At 40.0% G+C, this 6,443-nt stretch overlaps 1 long non-coding RNA gene across 2 annotated transcripts; it reads right to left on the bottom strand.

The window, feature by feature from the left end:
- Positions 1-1,365: 1,365 nt before the first annotated feature.
- On the bottom strand, positions 1,366-6,353 carry LOC141497826 (uncharacterized). 2 transcript variants are annotated; one of them, XR_012471451.1, is made up of 3 exons: positions 3,596-6,353; positions 3,036-3,085; positions 1,366-2,530 (listed from the first exon to the last, which is right to left on the bottom strand). It is a non-coding gene; the product is annotated as an uncharacterized LOC141497826 (long non-coding RNA). The 2 variants fall into 2 exon arrangements; XR_012471450.1 differs by having other exon boundaries at positions 5,762-6,353.
- Positions 6,354-6,443: the final 90 nt, after the last annotated feature.

Genomic DNA, 6,443 nt, shown 5'->3' with positions numbered 1-6,443 from the left:
TAATTTCTAAAGATAGCTGATTTCAACAGGGTAAATATTCTTTTCACAATAAATAACCAGAAAAAAGACTTTAGTGGAAGATTACAAGACAAGCATGATACAAATTAAAATATGATTACTGCACAGAAGAATGTAAAATTTTATGAAATCAGATAAATAAGGAAAAAACTTCCAACTGGGTGATGAAGGAAGTCTTCATAAATGAGGTAACATATGACCTTGGTCTTGAACTTATGAGTAAATGAACACTATCTTAACTTCATGAAAAGATGCCAGGAACACTTTCTTCCACAAATAGACACTTTAATGAAACAGTTGGATTTCACCAATGGGAATTTTTTTTAAAGGTTTTTGCAAGGCAAATGGGATTAAGTGGCTTTCCCAAGGCCACACAGCTAGGTAATTATGTGTCTGAGACTGGATTTGAACCCAGGTACTCCTGATTCCAGGGCTGGTGCTTTATCCACTGCACCACCTAGCCACCCCTGGGAATTAACCTTCTACAAATTATGTAACTCCTAGTATAATCCCTCCATTTACAAATACAGAAAATGAAGTGATTTAGCCAAAGTCATCCAAGTATACACATGGCAGAGATTTTAAAAGAGGTCAGTTTATGATATTACTGCCTATGGTAGATGATAAAAATTAATTACTAGGGCTTGATCTTTTGTGCCTCTTCAAACTTTAGAAAAGGGGTCCTTAGATAGCTTTCCCAACATTACAGAACTTTAGAAGTCATTTTACAAGTGACTTGTCTAAAGTCACATGGGTTCTTGGATGACAGATTTACTATCTTGACTTAAACAGTAGGATAAATCCTAGTCCAGATTTAAGATCTTAATAAGGGGTGTGTTTCTACTTTCATATAACATCTATTGCATTTGCTCCTTTTTCTCCTCTGATACTACATCAGCCTATTGCAGGCCCTCATCATCTTACAATTGGAGTACAGCAATTGGTCTCCCAATGGAAATGAAAGGAATAAACATTAATTAAGCACCTTTTTTGTGTAAATGCTATTATTATCCTCATTTTACAGTTGAAGAAACTGAGGCAGTTTTTTTAAAGTGATTTGCCCAGGATAACAAAGCTATGTGAAAACAGGGGCTGTCTTTTGCCTTCTTTATCACAGTGGTTAGCACATAGGAGCTTAATAAAAACTCCTTGACCTGTTAGATGACTTAGAGCATTGTTCCTGGAAAAGCATGTCATTGTACTCTTCTATAGTTTCACTGCCCTCCCTGTAATTTTCCAAAGCAAAAATACCCTTCCCAGCCACTAAAGTTTTTCTCACAATTAGGATATAGGCTCTTAGAGGGCAAGAATTCACTTTGTATTTGTAGTCTTAATAGTCAGCAGTGTTGTGGATGAGTATTGGGGTCTCCAATTAATGATTAAGAGGCCTTGAATAATGAATGAATTCACATACACCCCTCGGATTTAAAATTGCTCATGATTTATTATAGATGGCTGCAAATCTTTTCTCCTCCTAGGGAAAAAAACTCAGCAAAAAACCAAACAAACATAGAGGACAAGCTAGGTGAGGTTTGAGAGAGAGAGAGAGAGAGAGAGAGAGAGAGAGAGAGAGAGAGAGAGAGAGAAAGAGAGAAAGAGAGAAAAAGACAGCCAGTCATAGGGGCCCATGGTCCTCCAGGGGGGCCTAGGCCAGTAGCACCTGGACTAAGAAAGAGAGAGAGATAGTCATCCTTGCAAGGCATCAAAGAGAGAGAGAGAGAGAGAGAGAGAGAGAGAGAGAGAGAGAGAGAGAGAGAGAGAGAGAGAGAGAAGGGGCAGGACTTCTCTTAAATGCACTTCTGTAGTGGGTTGGACAGAGGGTGGCATTTGAGGAGTGGTTTAGCACCTGGCTCCAGGTGTTCTCCAATAGGCAAGTTACTTACTGGTCCTTCCTGTTCCAAGCTGCCATGACCTCTAAGTTCAACATGTAACAGTGGAACAAAAGGAGTCAATTTATATCCCAGGAGCAGATAACATTTTACATTTTTACAAAATTTAACAATATAAAGGATTATAAAATTTGCTTTTAATTACAAATTTCCTACATTCGTGATTCCCTGCCATCAGCAGTCTCATTAGTATTCTTCATTTAATCAACCAATTGGTTGATTGATTTATCCATGGCATATAGTGAACACTTAATACTTATTCATTTGTCAATCATTAGGAGAGAAACTTGGAACAATGAAAAGATAGCTGGATTTCCATTGTTAGAGAACCTGGGTTTCCCAAGTCCCAGTTTGCTCTTTTGTAAAGGGGTTGATATAAATCTTTCTAAGGTCCTTTCTAGCTTTATATTTATGATTTGATGATCCTACTCATCAGGATGAATGACTTTCAAACTATCAAATGCCAAAAATACCATAAACTTTCTGAATGTCTAAGAATTTGGGCTCTAAAATCTTCAAGGTAATTGTGAGGATCAAAAGAGAAAATGTATGCAAATACCAAAGCATTCCACATCACTGCTTCTTTTTCTCCTCATCCTTCTGTTTCTTCTTCTTCTTATCATCTGCAAGTAGAGTACATTATTTCATTATCAGGAGGAATATGTTTATTTTTTTTATTTTTAGGGCTCATTTTACAAGGCAAGTGGGGTTAAGTGGCTTGCCCAAAGTCACACAGCTAGGTAATTATTAAGTGTCTGAGGCCGCATTTGAACTCAGGTACTCCTGACTCCAGGGTTGCTCTACCCACTGCACCACCCAGTCGCCCCTCAGGAGGAATATTTTTAAAGTATCTACCTCCAATGGATCAGTTTTCCCAAGATCTTATCCTAAATCACATAGAGTGAGGCTTTCACTGTTGGCTGAAGCCATCATTAAAGTATTCAACAACCATGTTTTTGATATTACACAAAATCTTATGGAGCATTTTTGTTGTCTTCTAAAAAAAAGGCCTGACAATTATTTATAAAAATCTAGGAAAAATGAAGTGATGAAAGTTTTCCAGAAAACTCTGCTGGCTATTCACTGAAAACTCAATGGTGATGTCATTAAACATATTTAAATACTCACAAATTGATGCTGTATACACAGAGAAATTATTCTGTTCCACAGCTTGCAATCTAAAATTAGATAAATACAGCCAAATCAGATAAACATAGACAGTACTTTGATTTTTTTTAAAAAGAGGGAATTGAAAAGGAAAAGAAGGTCAAACATGAAGTTGATGGGGAAAGAAATAGAAAACAGAATGAAAAAAAGTATAGAAAAATAACTGATTTATTTTCCTTTATGCCAGTAATCTTTATCAAATTATTAAAAAAATAATAAGAGATATAAGAGACTAACCACACCAATTATAGCTATCATTAATATAGCTCTGTGAGGCTTCTAAAACAATTATCAATAAATTAATAAGAATATCAATACTAAAATATTCTTCTTGTAAAGAAGAGAGGGGTGATCACAGAGTAGTAAAGGAAATATTAAGTGATATATGTTCTATAATTAATCTGTTCCCTCTGCACAGACCAAGTACCTTACATTAACACTACTCTCCCCACCCCCTCTCCCAATCCCATTGTCCAAGCTACTGAGATTAAGTCAAGGAACTTTTTAGTAAAGTACCTTACCCCTGCTGGCAAGGACTCTCCACTCCGAGGCACCAGGCAAGCCTCTATCAACAAAACAATGGATCCCTGGCCGAGCTAAAAGAATAATAAGTCTGAGCTACCATCTCTTATCTACATATCTCTAACTACCTCATCTCTTTCCTCAAAGTTATTGCCTCCGTCAAGTATACCTAATTACCTCATCTTCCTGTCCCCCAAAAGCTCATATTTCCTTGAATTGCTGAGGTAGCCTGATCTGGGGGAGCTATTCCCCCAAATAAACTCTCATGTTTATTAAATAAATCTCTCTTTATGCTGCTTATTCCCCTACTGCTGGCTGCTGGTGCTAATAATTAGCCCTTGATAGATCAGTGTGTTCCAACTGCCTCAACTGCCTGTACTTCTTTCTTTCCCTTAGCTTCTGCTAACCATAGCAATACCTAAACCTTTTTTTGTCCCTAAATTCTTTTGGGTCAGAGTAGATCTTTTAATTTTGCTCCAATCCCTGCAGTTTTAAGCCAGGCATATTTCCTGGCAACACCAGTGTCTTGAACATTATGCTAATGGAGTGCAAACTTGGTCCTATGAAGCTAGGAAAGGCTTCAAGATTGGAAAGATGACAGACTGTTATATCTGTCATCCAAAAACCAACTAAAATCAAATTCAAAGTTTGATCCACCTTGACCACAGGGCAATGAAATTTTGGGCCACAATAATTCTATAAGACAAATCTACAGTTGAGTCTAAATCTGATTCTGTCATCTGATTCTTACTGATAAATTTAAAATCTTGAAGAAAATATTTTTTCTTTTACACTATGAATTATGGAATGAGAAATCTTTTTATTTTAATAAATGTCTTAACCCCATGCAACATTATCTCACTGGGGCATAATTTAATTTTTTTTTGTTTTTAGTTTCTATTATTGTTTTTCATTTTGGTTCAACAAAGGAAGAATTTGAGCACTACCTTATTATTTTTATGGTTATTTGTAATACTGTATTAATCTCATCATTATAAAAACCTCTTCTAAAGGAACCTTTAATAATCTACTTGAACACATAGAATGAGTCCTTTTTTGGTTTTTTTTTGAAGTTCCCTAATTCACCTCATATAATTTCTACTCATTGGGTTTAAAAAAAAACCAACCACATAGATGATACTGATTTCCATACAAAAAGTCTAATGATGGCCATTATACAAAGGGAGGAACACAAGACTGCAGAACCTGAAAACTGGGTCCTCCTCTATTTGTCATATAAGGTGTGATTATAGACAAGTTTTTCTGAGTCTCTTAAAAAAACTGGATATTGTAGAAACTGGACATTAATTTTGAATTATCTCGAAAGACTGCTATAAGAAAAGTGCTTTATAAATTGCAAAAAACTTTACAAATTCAATTTCCTTATTTTATGTTTCTTTCAGAACAGAAATATTTTACTCTCTATTGTTTAATGAAGTACACAAATCAACTATCAATTTTACTTACTACCATAAACTCAACATTTACAGGGAATTTTAAATAAACCAACAATCAAGTACAAGATCATAAGTTTAGCTCTGAAATGGATATCAAAGATCATTTATAAATATCCTGTTTATAAACTGAAGCCTAGCTAAGACTCAAGTAGAGACTGAATCAAAACCTGCTTTTCTTATTTCAAATCCTGGGTGATCTTTCAACTGTTCACAATCACCAATATTCAAGTTGTTATATAACAATTTGTGCCCCAAAAGCTTTTTTTTAATTCCTGCCTCAAAATGAAAGTGAACCCGGCTATGAAAATCACATGCGGAAACCCTCCACTTAGGTAGGTGAGAGGATGTAGTAACTTTTTTTTTTCCTTTTCTGATGGGAGTTTGCAGTCAGGGGCTTCTTAAGTTTTTTCTTACGGCTTTGTGTTTTGGATTCTAAGGCTGTCTGTCTTTGTAATGATGAAGTCATTACTGTAATTAGCCTGCCACTATCTGGTCTTTAGCATTGCTAGAGGTGAAACTGGTAGAAATCATTTTTAAAGCTTTACCATATGGTATTTGTTTTCCCTTAAGTGACACTTCTTTTGAGGTGGGCTGGACAGGGAGAAGGCCAGTAGTCACTTTTCACAAGTTCTGTGGGGAAAAACATGTCCGATATCTTATCAGGAATAGAAAAAAAAAATCAAGAAGCCAGCACAATGCCTTGGTTACCTGGGCAGAAGGCAGTGGGCTCAGGAGAACTGAAAAAGTCTGCCAAGTGTCACTCCGGCTGATCCTCGGGGCATGGGCACAGGGCACTGCCCGAGTTCCACACACTTTTTTATACATGTTTAAACTGTGCAACCATACAATTCATCTTTTGCTTTCGGGGGCGCCCCTCGCAGCGTCAGGGGGCTCTGCGCCGGGCGGGCAGTCCGGGCCAGCGAGGGCCGCCCGGCGGGGAGATGCGGAGGGACGCGGGGGCCCCCGAGGCGGCGGCGCGCCGGGACCGGGGCCTGCCCGAGCCCGGCAGCGGCACGTGCCGGCTGCCACGCGCGCCGCGCCCCGCCGAGCCCCGGGAGAAGGGCTCCGCGTCCGGGCGGCGGCGGCCGTTTAACCGAAGAGGGCAGGCTGGGCGCGGGAGGGGGCGGGGGGCGCGCCGCCGGCCCGAGGCGGCCGTTGGACTACGGATCCCGGCGTGCGCCGCGCCGCGCCGCCTCCCGGGGTCGCCAGAGCGGGAAGCGCTGCAGGCTGGGACTCGTAGTCCGGCCGGCCCGGGTAACCGGAGCCGCCTCGGGGCCGGGAGGTCGCCCTGGGCGCCTCCGCTCCGCAGGGGGGGGGGGCGGCGGCGGGGGGGGGGGGAGGGTGACCCGGGAGCGGGGGGGGGGGGGGAGGCTCGGAGAAGGGCCCAGGC

This window comes from Macrotis lagotis, chromosome X (assembly GCF_037893015.1).
Source record: "Macrotis lagotis isolate mMagLag1 chromosome X, bilby.v1.9.chrom.fasta, whole genome shotgun sequence".
In the NCBI taxonomy this organism is placed as follows: domain Eukaryota; kingdom Metazoa; phylum Chordata; class Mammalia; order Peramelemorphia; family Peramelidae; genus Macrotis; species Macrotis lagotis.
The sequence above is the reverse complement of the archived record's forward strand: the minus strand, read 5'-3'. Positions and strand labels throughout refer to the sequence as shown.